This window comes from Gavia stellata, chromosome 20, assembly GCF_030936135.1.
Source record: "Gavia stellata isolate bGavSte3 chromosome 20, bGavSte3.hap2, whole genome shotgun sequence".
Taxonomy (NCBI): Eukaryota; Metazoa; Chordata; class Aves; order Gaviiformes; family Gaviidae; genus Gavia; species Gavia stellata.
The window spans coordinates 16,168,125-16,184,047 of record NC_082613.1 but is presented as its reverse complement, the minus strand read 5'-3'; the positions used below and the strand labels follow the sequence as shown (position 1 = coordinate 16,184,047).

The 15,923-nt window shown below is 41.0% G+C and overlaps 1 protein-coding gene and 1 long non-coding RNA gene across 2 annotated transcripts in view; both read right to left on the bottom strand.

The window, feature by feature from the left end:
* MMP24 (matrix metallopeptidase 24) overlaps nucleotides 1-15,923 on the bottom strand; it is a 47,484-nt gene that overhangs the window by 20,207 nt on the left and 11,354 nt on the right. The gene's annotated exons all lie outside the window — the stretch shown is intronic.
* On the bottom strand, nucleotides 3,367-5,627 carry LOC132318713 (uncharacterized). The gene is made up of 3 exons (XR_009484361.1): nucleotides 5,587-5,627; nucleotides 5,120-5,237; nucleotides 3,367-3,505 (listed from the first exon to the last, which is right to left on the bottom strand). It is a non-coding gene; the product is annotated as an uncharacterized LOC132318713 (long non-coding RNA).

The following is a 15,923-nucleotide window of genomic DNA, read 5'->3' as shown; positions in this document are numbered from 1 at the left end:
ATCTTTGAACTTTCTGAAGGTGCACTTTGCTGCATCATTGAGGTCATTCATGAAGATATTAAACAGTATTGATCTCAGTATCAATCCCTCTGACACATATCCTGAACTCCACCATCTCATGATTACTGCAGCCAAGGATGCTACTGATCTTCACACCACCCACCAGTTGTTCCTTGTTAAGTATCAGGTCCAGCAGATCACCTGTCTTTGTTGGTTCCTTGATCACCAGTGAGACCACTAGGAAGAGTTCCGAGATGATCAGCAAGCCCAGAAAGATGAAGGCTCGTACCTGAGGAAGTATGTCAACAACCTTGGTGGTCAGGCCAACCAGCTCTTCCACTATTGAACAGAAATGCACCTTTTCCTAGTTATCCTTATGAAATACCTATGCCTGGAAATACAGACAACTGTGGAAAACAGCTGCTTCTGTCCAGTTTTAAACCACCATTTTGACTGACAGTGGTGTGTGAGGATGCCACAAAGCATGGAAAATTCTGGCTGGAGAGCTCTGCTTCCTTGCATCTAGAGGTAAGGGACTGACCAAGAAACGAACCTTCCCAGTTCTAGCACAGCCAGAGAGGACAGGTCAACACTGGTGTGGAAAAACTATCCTGCTAAGAGAGGGTACACTGCTAGGAGGCCACTCAAACTGGAGTAGCGATGTGCTGGGATGTGGTGGCTGGAGCAGATGAACTGGAGCTAAAGAGAATTTCTAGAAAATGAAGTGACTTCCACAGAAAGTAGGACAAGAAGATCCTCTTGATAGTCAACAAATACTCTGATTCTCAATGCTGTGGTTGCTTCTCATCTCAAAGCCTTTGCTGAAAGACAGTAGAATGGCACTAGCAAACGTAGCTCCCTCTCCTTCTGCTCCCTGCCTTGGCCAAAGATTTCTCACCACTGTTTCATCCCCTCACCTTTCTTTTTGTTCTAGCCTCCTCCCAGACACATCCATAGTTCTCTTCCTTCCACCATGCCCATGTCATCTGTCTTCTCCACCCTGCTATACTCTACAAGAGGGACCCAAGTCTGAAAGCAGCTAAGTGATTCTCAGAGGGCAAGTGGACAGCATGCATTTCGTGGGAAGGGGAGACAGGAGAAAAAAGTCTAAGACCATTTTGTAAGGACAGAGTGCTCAAAAACCCAGCTCTGGATTCATCATCCTATTTCTCTCAAGGGGTCAGTTTATACCAAGAACATTGTTAAGCAAGAAGTTCCCTTTATTTTTGTAAATAGCAGGGAATTTCATAGCGTGGAAGAGAACACATTCATTTCTTTTCAAAGGGTAGGCTAGGATTTGCTCCGAAAAGAAAGTATCAAGGTATAAAACTATTGCCTGACAGTATACTTATCTCCTCCCACAGCCCTTAGCTTGGAGCTGTGATGACTCTTTGTGTACTGTTACCACTGATGTTTGGCTGCCATTTGGAAACCATCTGCTCAGCTGATCTGCAGGAGTCTTGAAAGAAACCTGTACCTCTCACATTGTTTGTTAGTTAGAACAAGCAGTAAGGTCTCTGACCTTCATGTTCTCCACAGTTCTTGTCTGAACAGTACTCTTAATAACATCCATCTTCTCGGAGCAAAATTCAGAAGGCAGAACTAACAGCCTAGCTTGATACTTTGCCACTTATACAGAAACAAGATCAGGCAATCAGATAAAGCTCCTTAATTTCCTGTTCAACCCCCTCCCCCCAAGACCAAGTAACAAGTAAAACTTGTATTCAGTGTATACCAGCCACCTGGGTAAGACAGTAGGGTGAAGAAGGAACTGACTACCCTTGTTTTGTATTTGCAGGGAAAGGTCCCAAGAGAAATCCAACAATTTTTGCTTGTTTGCACCATCTGTACAAAATACACAGGTCTGGTCAGAGACCTGCCTGAACTTTCTCCTTCCTGATTCTCAGGAGGCATCCAAAAGTCCACCAATAAGCACCAGAGAGAGGATGACCCTGTAAAACTGGGGTAGTTTTGTAAGTTGGTTCATTGAGTGAAATAGTTTGACCTGCTATGCTAAAACATAAAGAAACACAGTTAACTTAGCTTTCAAGTTGCTGATGTGTTTGCCTTACCAAAACAATGTTATCACCAGAGAAAGCTATAATTGAGGACACACCTATAACAATATAAAAGCATTGCCTACTGTCATGACGCCAAACCACTTGAATACACTGCTTATCTTGCATTCAGTTTAACAGTTCTATACTCCCCATGTACACACCAGACACAGAATACCCACAACTTGAAACATACTTTTGAGTTGAATTTTCTTAATTAAAAGTAATCTAAATTTGTGTTCAGAATAAACCTCCTGTTAACTGATGTATTCCCAGTTGAGCTAATTTACTTAAGTTGCAATATAATCACACATCAAAACCAGCTGGTTAAGCACTCTCAAATTGTTTATAATATACTACCTTTCCCTGCAGAGATAAGAAACACATGGTTTTATTGCAACAGCATAGAAAACATTGTAGTCACAGATAAACTAATTTATGTATGATCTTCCTTCTAGTCATACACTCCATCACTCATGCTTCTTTGATTTTCATCTTCAGCTGGAAAAACTGTTAAATCAGGTAACAGACATCTTGAGAAAGGTTTTTCTTTGTGAAACTGCTAGCACATGCCTTCTTGTATAGTTTCATTCATTTTAATTATGAAAATCCACATCAAAACCTTTTCTTTATTTGGCTAAGTAACTCATTGCATAGTAGCGTATCCAGTTGCTGTAGGTCAGCAAAACCACTCATTTAAATGCCTATCTGTTTACAGTAATAGGTCACAAGGATACTATTATGGCAATGTTGTGATATTATTATCAGTAATATCCCTGAGCACGATAACTATATATATAGCTGTAATGAGTGTAGGTAGACTCTGTAGAGCACCTACCACAGTGGAGTGTAAATCCAGGACAGAACTTCTAAGACAACAGAAGTACAAATAATATTGTATTAGTAACAGAAAAGCAACTGTGAATCTCTGATCTTTGTCATATTAGTTTTATACTTTATGAAGTGTATCATCATGCTAATATGTCTACATATTGCAGTTTACTCAGACATAATTAAAAAGGCATATGAAGGTTAAATTTTGAAATTTTATTAAAGTTAAGAATGATACTGAAGAAGTCAGATCATTGATTGTGACAATAGCATGCCTAGGGTAATTACAGGAAAGATGGTGTGAGCTAAACATGCTTCAAGTACACTAAAGTGATCCCTTCCATTCCAACAGCCATGTAGAGACAATTGTTTTCCAAGCACAACTTAAAGAAGCTTTAGGGCTACTCTAAGCTATGCCTTGGTTCTTGCATCTTCAGACCTGGTAGGTCTGAACTGTCAAACAGAAGAATATGTCATTTGTCTGTACTCCTCCATTCACCTCCACAACATGCTCTGCTCAAGAAAAGCTTTTCAATCTTCTGAAGACCCTGAAGAAGTAGTGATGCTGCTCTTCCATTTGTTTGCATCAAATGAGATGTAGAAAACAGCTTTTCTATCTAGAAAGGAAGAAAACACATGTTAAAAAGAAATACAGGTTTCATTTTGTTCATGAACTATTATCATTATAAATGTAGCGATGAATCTGATGCATCTTAAGGACTTCATGAAAACTCTTAAGAGTGTCTTTAAACAGCTTCACTGAAGAAAGAAGGATGAGTGATATGCAGTCTTAACAGAAATTGTACCACAGCCATGTTAACAGACTGATCTCCATGAGATCAGGTGACTGCAGAAGGATAAAGAACCGCATTATGTTACCAACCATCATGAAAGATAGGTAGTTTGCCTTACTGTCTCCGAAAGGCAGTGTGCAAACTAGGTCTGTTAGTTGTGTTACAGACCTGATTAATGTTGCAAGCTATGCTTTATCTGACATGGCACAGATGGCACTATGAGGACAATCTCCTGTAGAAATCCACAGGAAAAATATAAAATATGTTACTGGAATGGTGAGACCAAAACTGAGTGAGCGATGTGGAGGCAAGAGTGGGCACCCAGTGAGAGGGGAAGTCGTGACTGCTTCAGCTGGCTCAGCAGCCTGGCATTCAGTGCAACAAGAGTGTTCTGCTGAAACATTTCCCCCTATCTTTCACAAGCGTAGGTTGTAATTCAATAAGCAATTCAATACCAAAGAATTACCAAACCCAAAATGAAAACTCATATTTGCCTATAGTAGCACATCATTCCCTAATTTGGTAGAACAGATGGTAAAGAAAAGAAAAATACTCATAAAACCATGGAAAATGTAGATATGACTTTCATTCCATCAGTCTTGAAAAGAAGCTGTGCTGGTGGTTTTATTTTTTTACAAGTATTTAAATACAGCAGGGTCTACAGACAGACTTTAGTACTTGACCCAGCCGTGGAAAAACCAGAAGGGAACCTTAAAAAGAAAATAGAAAGCATTCTGAAACAGTTAGAAGGCTGGCCCAGTGTGTTCCAAACAGGTCCTGGCATAAGCAGTGTGGATACAAACCAGTTTGTGCTATTTGGGATTCTTTTTTGCCAGTCAGGTTGAAATTATATCTAACTTCTGGTGCTGGAAACAGAGAAAGTGCTGTTCTGGAAGCTATGAGATTAGCTCTTTGCCACAAAGAGGGTGTTTTCTACCTAGGACAGGAGACTTACTGTCTTTGTCCTCCCCTGACACAGAAGGTTCCTGATGGGGCTGTAAAAACTGAGCAGAACTGAGAAGTAAGAGAACTGGGATGTAAGAGACATTCCCCCCTCAAAGTGGTATTCTTGGTGGATTTGGGTAGAGAAGGCAATACTAGTAAAACTGTCTTCAAAACTTGTGCTCTTCTTCAGAAACAGGAGAGAAAAAAAAACGTAGTTTAAACAACTCCCAAGTCTGCCGCTTCGTTGTGATGTCAAAATCTAGTGTATCGGGTGCTGCAGTCCACTTCTGACTGCAATGACCAGCAAACTCTTTTCAAGAATTCATCTATTTTTCATTTTTTCTCTTCCTGAATGCCTGTTATTTTAGCCCTCTCCTCTTCAGCAAGTGGAATGCAGCAAGTTTATTAGAGATACTGCTGCGTTTTGCCTTGCTTCACGTCATCTGTTTCTGCTTTACAAAGGAAGGTGTCAAAAAGAGACTTTTGGCTCACCTTGATTCTCATGACCTGCCTTTTTTACCGTTGTTTTTTCTCCTTCCTTTTTAAGGGAATGACACATCATTTTGATCCCTACTGGCTTCTTCCTACAAATCTCGGAGTATTTCATTCTCTGTGGAAAGAAGTAAAATATTTTACTTTGATTATACAGAAACCAATAGGATTCCAAATACCTACATAACTGTATTCATACTCTTTGTATTAAACAATTACTGACAAAAACAGTGGATAATAATTTTCTTCACAGAACACTCTGAACATGAGATGCATTCACAAGTACATTGTTTTGAAAGTGGAATTTGCAGGTGATCCTTATTAATGAATTTCAGCTGTAATTAATGACTAGCACTGTCAATACTGCAAAGCTTTAAAATCCAGACTGCACTAGCACAGCACTACTGTAATGCCACTTCTGTGTTTGTATAATGACAGCATATACAACAAAAGAAAGCACTACTTACAGAAATGCTGTCCAGTAGCGAAGAAGAATCTGAAGACAGAAGTCTTCCATGTGTGCTGGTGGGCTTTCTCTCTTCACTTTTGTAAAAAAAATTTAATTTGCAAGTTCTCTATTTATGGCCTTCTATGTTTGGAGTGACATGACAGGGATGTAATCTCAAACTGTTGCTGATTTAAGATGCCTGATTTGATTTCTTTTTACTGTGGCTGGCTGTCTTGAGACCACGTGTCTATATGCTTGCTCAAATTTGGTTCAACATTAGCATATGATTTTAGAGAACTCTGGCTTATGGGAACAAGTCACTCTAAGCAGTTACAGGATGAAACCAGTGTCAAGTAGGTATGCTCTAGAGACTAAATACTGAACTGGTCTTCTTCAGTTAACAAAAGCACTGACCAACAGCATGATCTGGTAGAGTGAAGTATCATAAAAAGGCCTGATAGAAGAAATTGAAATTTTAATACAGTTTATGCCCCACTTGACTTCCAACATCTATATGAAAGTCTTTCAGGTAACAGGTCTTCCGTGTTAAAGGACACATAAGTAACTTCAAAGCAGCTCTGATTTTCGCTCTGAAAAATACTGATGATCTTTTTCAACAATGGAGTGTCAGAAGCCTGAAAAATAATGATGGATTGAAAATGCCATTTGTTAGAACAAAACTCATTAGATGTAGAGATGTTCTGTACCTGAGAAATCAGAGAAAGAAAATTAAAAAAGTATTTAACAGCCAAATAGCACAAACATTATATGTGTACTGTGTTGTGAGTACATGCGCTCTCTGTCAAGTTGTTCATTATATTGATATTTTGTAGATTGTCTTTGCTGGCCTCAGCATTTCCACAGAAAATGAACATGAAGAAAGTGCTCAAATAAGAAAGAAATGAGACAGAAAGCAAGGCAAAACGCAGAGAAAACAGAGAAAACAGGAATTAATTGAGGATAAAAGACTACCAAGTTCTGGCAATATGTTGGGTGAAGGTACAGGGGTTAAGGGAAGCTGTATTTTCTTTTTCAGCAAGCATGCACTGTACCTGTACAAGTCAGGTAAGTGGGTTTCAAGTAGTCAGTAGAGACTCAACTTCAAAAAGTGGATACCAATACAAATCTCAAAGGAAAAAAAAAAAAAGCAACAACTAGATACTCTTTCATTCCTCTTAGTTTCCTCCCTCCACCTAAAATATCATGACTGTGATCAAACAAATCAAAGAGGATAAAGAATGTTTAGTCGGCAATGTTTCCAAAGTGATTGGAAACACTTGGAAGTCTTTGATAATAAAGAACTATCTGACCAGGTAAAAAAAAAAAAAGCCAAACCTACTTACACATACTGCTTAACACTAGGGAACTGTTATATAATATATCCTAACATACATTCAATGTTTATATGATTAATCTAGCGAATGATTACAGAAACCTTGTACATTCTTGCATTTAAAAAAAAAAAAGTAACAATAAGAGGTGGTACTTCAAAGCATCAAGCATCCGGCAAAAAATATTGCCAGCTACCTCTTTATGCACCTATGAGCATCACCAGTCCCCCTTCACAGGGATCTCAATATTAAAAGATTCCTGTTTTTAGAAGGGAATTTGGTGACATAAAAGGGAATTTTATGACCTGAATACCTTGTTACAGCTCAGAGTTGCCATGAGAAGTAATTGCAATTTGCTTTTAGATTCTAGGAACTAAAATTCTGTCTGTTTGGCAATACTAAAGAATTATGGAAAAATTTCGATTAAAAGGCATGTCTGGAGGTCATCAAGTTTAACTTTCTGCTTCAAGCAGAGCTAATCTCAAAACTACATCAGGTTGCTCAGGGCACCATCCAGCCAAGTTTTGAAAGTCTCAAAGGATGGAGTCTCCACAATCTCTCCAGGTGCAGCCTCAGAGATGTACCACTCTGTTAGTGAAGAATTTTTTTCCTTACGCCCAGATAGGGTTTTCTCTTTTGCAGCTTGTGCCCATTGCCTTTTGTTCCCTTCTCTGTTCACCTCAAAGAAGAGTGTGGCTCTGTCCTCTCTGTAATGTCTCCTCAGGTGGAAGACTGCTATTAGATGCTTCCTCCCCACCCCATCCTCCTCTTCCTCACTAGGGTGAACAAGCCCAGTTCCCCTGGTTTCTTCTTGCTCTAGTCCCTTATCACCTTGGTGCTCCTGGCACAGGACTCTTCCCAGTTTCCTGACACCTTTCGTGTACTGGGGGCCCCAAACACCACACTCCATTCTTGTTAAACTCGAAACACCACTGGTTCCAACCACGCACTACTGACAAATGTGAAGCTGGCTTTGCAAGAAGATCCAGCTAAGGAACAAGAAAAGCCTTCTGGATGAAAATAGTGACAAAGAGCAGGAAATAAAAAAGGCAAGGAGAATGGCAGGCAGAGACTAACAGGTTGAAGAAACAAAACTCTACCCAGAATGTAGACATGCAACAGTTCTGCTGTGGTTTTATGATCAAGATGCGCATCTTGCCCCTGAAAGGGCAGCAGCCCTTTTTCCTGCCCCAGCCGCCCATTTCTACCTACTCTTTCATTTGGGCCCAAGAGCTGTGGTGGCTCTAAGGCAAAACAGATCAGGAGAAAGGAAGAGAAAGACAAACAACATTTGGCTACATCCGTACCTTTATCTGGTTCACACTGTGGCCACTTCAACATTCCCCTGGTTCAAAGGGGAAGAAAGAGAGAGAGGTGCTGGGAAAAACATGACAGTGATGGGGGGAAGTATGTGCATAATCCCTTGCGTAGGAGTTTAAACTGAGTGGAGACCTAAAGCATCTGACTGGAGACCTACAGCACCAGTCTGCAAACTAAGTTCCAGAAGCTGAGAATGAAATGCATGGTACTTGAATTCTGTTTCGCATTCAAGGTCAAATTATTTAGGGCTTTGAAGGACACTCATTCCTCCAATATCCAGGAATCTGAACAGGGAAAGCCATACACCTATCCCTTGAGACAGTCTGTAGAAGAAGAACCTGTTCTAGCTAGACACAGTCTATAAAGTATAATGATATTGCTCAGTAACTGCATTTCTAGAGAAGAAACCTTCCATATTGTATCTCCAATGGCTTCTAGGGTATTCAAGACAAGTGAGCAGATTCAAGTAGTCAGATGTGACAGTAAAGGCAACAAGCATGGGACATCCTCCATAATACACCTAAGATGGACCAAATGCATAAAGGCAAGGGCCAGTGATCTAAATGGGACAGACTCCAAGCAGAGGCACTGCTGTGGCAGAATATCTGTAGGTGCCTGGGCAATTTTAAGAACTTTGTACTTATAGCAGGAATAAAAAGAGTACCAGGACTGGAGTACTGTCTCCAGTTCTGGGCTCCCCGGTTCAAGGACAGGGAACTGCTGGAGAGGGTACAGCAAAGGGCTACAAAGATGCTTAGGGGACTGGAACACTTTTCTTATGAGGAAAGGCTGAGGGACTGAGGGAGGATCTTATAAATGCTTATAAATACTTAAGGGGTGGGTGCCAGGAGGATGGGGTCAGTCTTTTTGCAGTGGGGCCCAGCGACAGGACGAGAGGTAATGGGCACAAACTTGGTCATAGGAAGCTCCATCTAAACATGAGAAGGAACTTCTTTACTTTGAGGGTGGCAGAGCACTGGAAGAAGCTGCCCAGAGAGGTTGTGGGGTCTCCTTCTCCGGAGATATTCAAAACTCGCCTGGGTGCATTCCTGTGCAACCTGCTCTAGGTGAACCTGCTCTGGTGGGGGGGTTGGACTAGATGATCCCCAGAGGTCCCTTCCAACCCCTGTCATTCTGTGACATTCAGGTTCAAGCTCAAATTAATTTGATGCACCTGATTTCTTAACAAGAACAGCCCAAGCTGTGACAGGACAGTGGCTCTCTCAAAGCTTGGCTAAATGCCTATGTTTGTGCAACTGAATTCCACTGTAAATGTAAAGATGAGAGAGAGGATCCCATCTTTAGGAATGGGGATACAAATATCAAGAGAATCAAAAAGGTTTGTGATATTAATACCGCCAGGATAGAAAACAGTAAATCTCCAGTGAAGACACCACTTTGAACACGCTGACTGGCAGTTTAAACGTCAGCTCAAAGCTATGCATGCCCCCCACCAACGGGTACAACAGGCTGTCATGCTCACTGGCTTATCAGTAAGACTCTCCTCCAAAATTAGCTACTCTCATCAAAACTTACTCCTTGAGATCCTTGCTGAACATCCACATTAGTCAGCTTAGACAGTATTTGGCTGTCCTGAAAAACCTGCTCAGGTTCCTGAACATATGCGATGTCCAGATGGTGGCTACAGGAGTGCTCGCTCTGTTGTCCAGGTAGGTGCCCACTGAAGCAATGCTAGTCCTTGTGGTGGAATCACAGATAAAAATCTGTCTAATTCCTCTCCTCTGTGGCTAACAGAAGCCTTCCCAGAAGGTGGTTCAGGTCCTTTTCCTCCAGAACTTCTGCAGAAGCTCCTACACTGATTTGGCACTGAAAGGGACCCATGAGGTCTCATCTCTTGTACCGGTTCTGGCAGTGTCTTGTAAATGCTGGCACTCTTTTTGGTTGGCTTTTCTTCAGAAGCCCTGAACAAGAAGCTTTCCAAAGAAGCCTCTGGAGGAACGCACCAGGATCTATGGGGTCACGTTTGTTGTAATGATTACAGTATTTGTTTACTTGCTGTTAGCAAAGCTGAGCATTTCTTGCCAATATCTAAAGAGCAGTCACAGTGGTAATCCTACATGTACAAAGAAAACTTGATACAGGTGTGAAGCTGCACAGTGTGGGAGAGTACCTGGAAGAGAGGATACTGAAAGATGAATCCTGTGAACTGCAGAATGATCAAACTTGATGTTTAGTTGATGTTCTAGTTGAGTAACACTAGAGTCGCTACAAGAATAACTCGTCAGCTGGGGTTGTTTCCTGAAGAAGTTGAAGTGGGTGTCCTTGGGCACACTCCCATTTACAATGCCACACAACAAGCAGATGATAGGGAGGGTCTTAGACCTCAACTCTGGGCATACTGAAAGAAAAAAATTCTGGTGATCCCTGGCAGGGCATGGATACCTCAGTGTTTACCTTGCTTTAGCATTAAAAAGGTTCTCTAAATGTCTTCCCTAAATCAGTCCTGCTCTACTTTATGCCTTCTACTACTGCTTCAGTGCATTTCCTAACCAGCATGCTGCCTGGCACACATAAGCTTTGGAATGAAATCTGGATTGCACGGGAAGACTGACAGCAGGTATCACCATTGCAGGTGGGATAGCCCCAGCAGCAGCAGTTCTGGTTACCCACCCCGCAGCAACAGCAGTGCCTGCTACAGCCCTGGGTAGTTACTAAGGAGGTGGGTGCTGTTAGCACCAGCGCTAATAAAACACAGGCACTGCTATTTGCAGCAATGGTGACAGAGCAAGTATTGTCACTACCAACAGAGGAATATAGCTAATAGTTATATACAGCTATATCTATATAGCTATAAAGCTAATAATCTGCAGTGGGTTGGCAGACACCACATATTTAGTGGTATGGTGTCGACAACATGCATAACAGCAATGATCTTCTACTTTTAAATGACCATGAAGAAGATTTGCCTGGGATTATCATTGATACTATTTGCGATGTTAAACTGGAGATTAAATTTCACTCCCTGTAATTAACCTGGATTAATGAGTTGTCAGAGGGGTGTAAGAGCAGTCATGTGTAATGTGGATATTTAAACTGACAGAACTTACTTACAGCCACTCAGGATTCCTTTTCAACCTATTGTTGGAGATACATACATATATATTTATTATTATCATATAAAGGCAAGGAAATACTTGATTTGGCCATTTAATAATGGATTTCATGCAGCACCTCTTATGCTTGAGCCAAGTTAGGCAAGACACTGAGGCAGCGAAGGGAGAGAGATCCCAGCACGGCCAAGTCTGTTTACCCTCTTTGAGGCACGGGCTTTGCTGCCTACAGTGAGCAACGTATGTCAGCAGCCATGAGTCTTGAGATGGGCAGTTTAAAGTTTGCTTGGATGTTTCTAGAGCACATTTCTAGTAAAAAAAAGCCCAAGACTTGGAGAAAGTAGAGCAAAGTCACCTTTGGTGTCCCTTCTGCTAATGCAAGCAACTGGGATATTCAGACTGCCTGTGTTGACATGTAACTCAGGGACCAAACGCTGCATCTAAACAGCCAAGAGGAGCCACTTGGCCTGTGAGCAGCTACACACAATGTACCACTAAAAGACAATGACTCCAAAAATGGCTTCAATTGCCTCCAAGTGCCCATATATCAAAGTCTAATAAGCTGGAGCCCTTTCTGCTACAAGTCTGGGATAAGCTAAAGGCCGAGAGCTGCTTTCATTTCTATTGAGGAGCACATTCCAGGAAAAACATAAGATAAGACCTGGCAACTGTGACCATGTCAGTTGCTCCTCATTGCATGGTTGTGTAGATGATTTATCTCTAACTGTAAAACCACAGTCCTCCTCTTTTTCAGTTGCACCCTGTTCGCCATATCACTTCTCTGATTTGCCTTGATCCTTCCAAATTCCAATATTCTGCTTCATGCTTCTAGCTGCTCCCATTGACATTCTCATATGAAAACTTAACAAATGAATGCTGTATCCCATGATCCCAGTTAATAAGGACTGCTTCAGGAGTTCAACTTCCTACCTGGTTTTGCACAACATCATCATAAGATTATCTAAATTGATCTTCCACAGCTTGCTTATGGGAATGTCAGAGAAGGCAGTACAATTAAGATGATAAATCAGCAATCATGAATTGAAAGTACAGTATTACTCGGCTAAAGGAATTGTATGCATGAGTGGAACTGTAACTAAGATCCAGGGAGAAGGAAACTGCATTCACTTTGAAAGCTTATGCAGGATCATTCTTCACAGCAGAAGATAAGAGAAGCGTTGGTGCACGTGCCCCTATTACCACAGTCTCAGGAAGACAACCAACAGCACCATAGCTATTATGAATACACTAATAATTTTAAGGGACATGGTAATGGTCAGGCTGTCCACAAGGGGCAGAATCAGTATAATAATGATCATGCAAAATGACAATGAGTATATAAATCCCAACTAACTATCCACTACCTGGTGTGATAAAATTGCTAATGAACCCTAGCAGGTTACCACAAGGCATCTTTACAAGATAGAAGCTTTGATCAACAGGATATCTCACATTCTGCATGTACAAATCAGAGATGGCTGTTTTCATAGAAAGATCTGTTCAAATAATTCTTTTTTTTCCTGACTGGATGAGACTTCATGTGAAATGTTTCACTTTTATCCATATAATTTGCACTACTAGTGAAGACTCCAAAACAGTTCTTCTGTGGGGTGACAGCTGCATCCAAACACGGACTTACTGAAACTCTTCAGGTGCCACAACACAGTAAGACAAATGTAGACCAACAAAAGCAAAGTTTCAGATTGTATTGGTTTATAACAAAACTATAGGGACCAGATAGATCAGCCAAATATTCTGAGGAACTACAGTGCCCATTTCAGTATCCTGTTCTGTTGACCAGAGATTTACCCCTACAACTGTTGCAAGGCTAAGAGAGCTTTGAGGCAGATTGTTCAAATTTTGTCTTCAACTAATACACATTCTTGTCAGGAACGGTATGTTTTACATGGTGATGTTTTGCGGGTTGATGTAAAGATACTATCATTACTTCATGGCTATTTTAAGATTTCTATAATCATTGAATGGATGCTGAATGGCCGAAACAGTTCCTTTTTTGCATCTGAATAAATGAGAGCTTTGCTACTGATCTACTGGTAGGGTATTTTTATTCTTTCACTGAGAGACTTCTTCAGTTCCAGACTGAACAACCCCATTGCCCCAAAATACATATCATAAGGACAAGCAAGACCATGTTTGAAGAAGTACTTCCTATTAAAAAGACAATATTGTCCTTGCTAACACATTATTTCCAATGAAAAAAGGCAGCGAACTGATGACAGTGCAGGAAACCTCTGACCAAGAAGAAACTCTTTAAGACCTGCTAACAGCATTTCAAGTAAAACACATCAGAGGTGAGAATCTGGAGCTAGTGAGAGCTCCAATGACAAGAAATAGTGAAACAGAAGGAAAAACCCTCCTAAAAAGGCCTGGATCATCCAGTGAGGAGACAGGACATTTTCACCTTTGCATACCAAGGCTAAGAACGCAGGCAAAACCAAACTCCTCAGATTTAACACTCATACCTATAACGCTCTGACTACAGGCTTACTCCTGTCATCCCCAACGCACAAAATCCCCTTTCTATTATCAGCGCTTCCCGCAGGTGGAGGGGACAAATATGACCCCACCATTCTCAACATCCTCACCGGTGACTTTCTTAAAAGAGTTTTCAAATAACCATGCCACCCAGTCTATGCGGCACAGTTATTTGAAAACAAATACACAAATGACATTTATCCTCTGGAATGGAAATCTCAACTCTTCTATCAATTTTCATACTCAAGAGTGCACACTAGCCCCTCAAATACCAATTACATGCACTTTGAGGACACTACTTGTGACAGTCACTCAGCACACCAGAGAAAAATACATCATGTTTTTGAAAGAGCCATGTGGATACTGCATAAGAAAAAGCTTTCATAAAAAGAGACCCCCTACTCATTGTATACACTGCTCTCAAACACCATGCTAAAAACTATACAAAAGAAACCCTAAAAAATGTGATCATCTATGTTAGAACATCCTACCCAGTGGAAAACTTTCCCCAGAGCCATCCCTGCCAGTCTTTAAGCTGCCTCCCAACCTTGTTAAGCTTATCATCAGAAGGAATGTGCAGAAAAAAAGAAAAAAACAAGTACTACTCCTCAAAATCTTCCCTTCCACCTTCCTGTAAGGACCTTCCATCCCCGACACCAGCACTCCCAGGTCTCACATATGGGCTTACCTGGGAAGTCATATCCAGCACACAAGCCACCCTCACGCCCTGTAGTTGAGATCACATAACTACTAAGACCAGACTGAACTCGCACAGACCACTGATAAAGCACAAACACACCTAACTGCTGCAAAAGCAGCTCTCACAAGATAATCACTCAGTCTCTGACTGTCAATCCTGATCCTCAAGGGAAACCTATAAACTGCCCTCCAGCCACAAACCTAGGAATAAAAATTCATAACATTTCAAGATAGCAAGACTGTGCTTCTCTGCCGTACCATAACCTCCCACATTCTCCACACTATCCTCCCTTTACATCCCACAGGCTAGAACCTCTTTCTCTGCCTACATCTAACCTAGTCATTTAAACATGCCAGGAAACTTTACTTCTCTTTCCCTGAGAAGACAAGTATCATATCATTTCTGCTTTCCTAGAAATTAGCATTCCCACATTGAACTTGCCAGCTCCATTTCCTTTCAAAGATGATCTGATAGATACCGACTCAAAACTCTGAGGGATTTTCTCAATTTGCATTCCGTTCTGAAAGAAAGCCGCCACTTTTAGGTCAGGCCTGAAGGTGGCTTACCTGCCCGAAAGCTTTTCTCCTTTTCAAACTACACTGTTGGGTCTAATGAAAGACTCTGCATATGTCCTTAGACATCATGGCCCCAACAATGCTACTATGTTTTTATACAGTTTAAAAATCAAGCCATATTAACATTACAAGTAAACTTCTAATGCTTAGAAAATGTTTCAAAACGTGATTTTGAATCCCTAAAGGTTTAAAGACATGTTGTCCTTCCCAAATCACAAGACTGTGGAAATTGGAGTGGTAGTTTATGAGGCCACTGTAAAATTCTGGTTTTCAAACTTAAACTTTTTACAAGTCATCACTATCCTCAAAGGTTTGAAAATAGATCAGAAAGTGCTCATTGCCATTAGAGAGTAAGATAAAGCTAGAAAGACGCAGAAACTCTTCATTGCTTAATATCACAAAAACAGTTGTCCTAATCATCAGTCTTCCTGGATGAATCAGCCAGCCCCAACCTCTGAACCTCCTCAGACTGTGGGAAAACAAATATGGATGAAAACAACTTGACATTCAACCGTCTTCACTCTCTCAACTTTCTATTCACCATTACAACTAACTCTAATTGCCCTTGTTAAATATTCCAGGAGATACGGAGTTTACATTTCAACACTCTCTTGTTCACCTTTTCCCTCCCAGAGCTGTGGTTTCTGTAGCAACTATGGTCCAAATCTTGAGAGATGTAAAACGCCAGCAGACACACACTTCTGTTCACTCCTCAACATTCACACACGTGCACAGAGGCATGCAGAGTCACAAACTTTCTAATAAAATTATTTACCCATTTAAGATAGAATACATGTTTTAGAAAACATGTTAACCATTGTATGGGAGGCAAAAGCTCCACTAACCAAATACTTTCTAGTTGA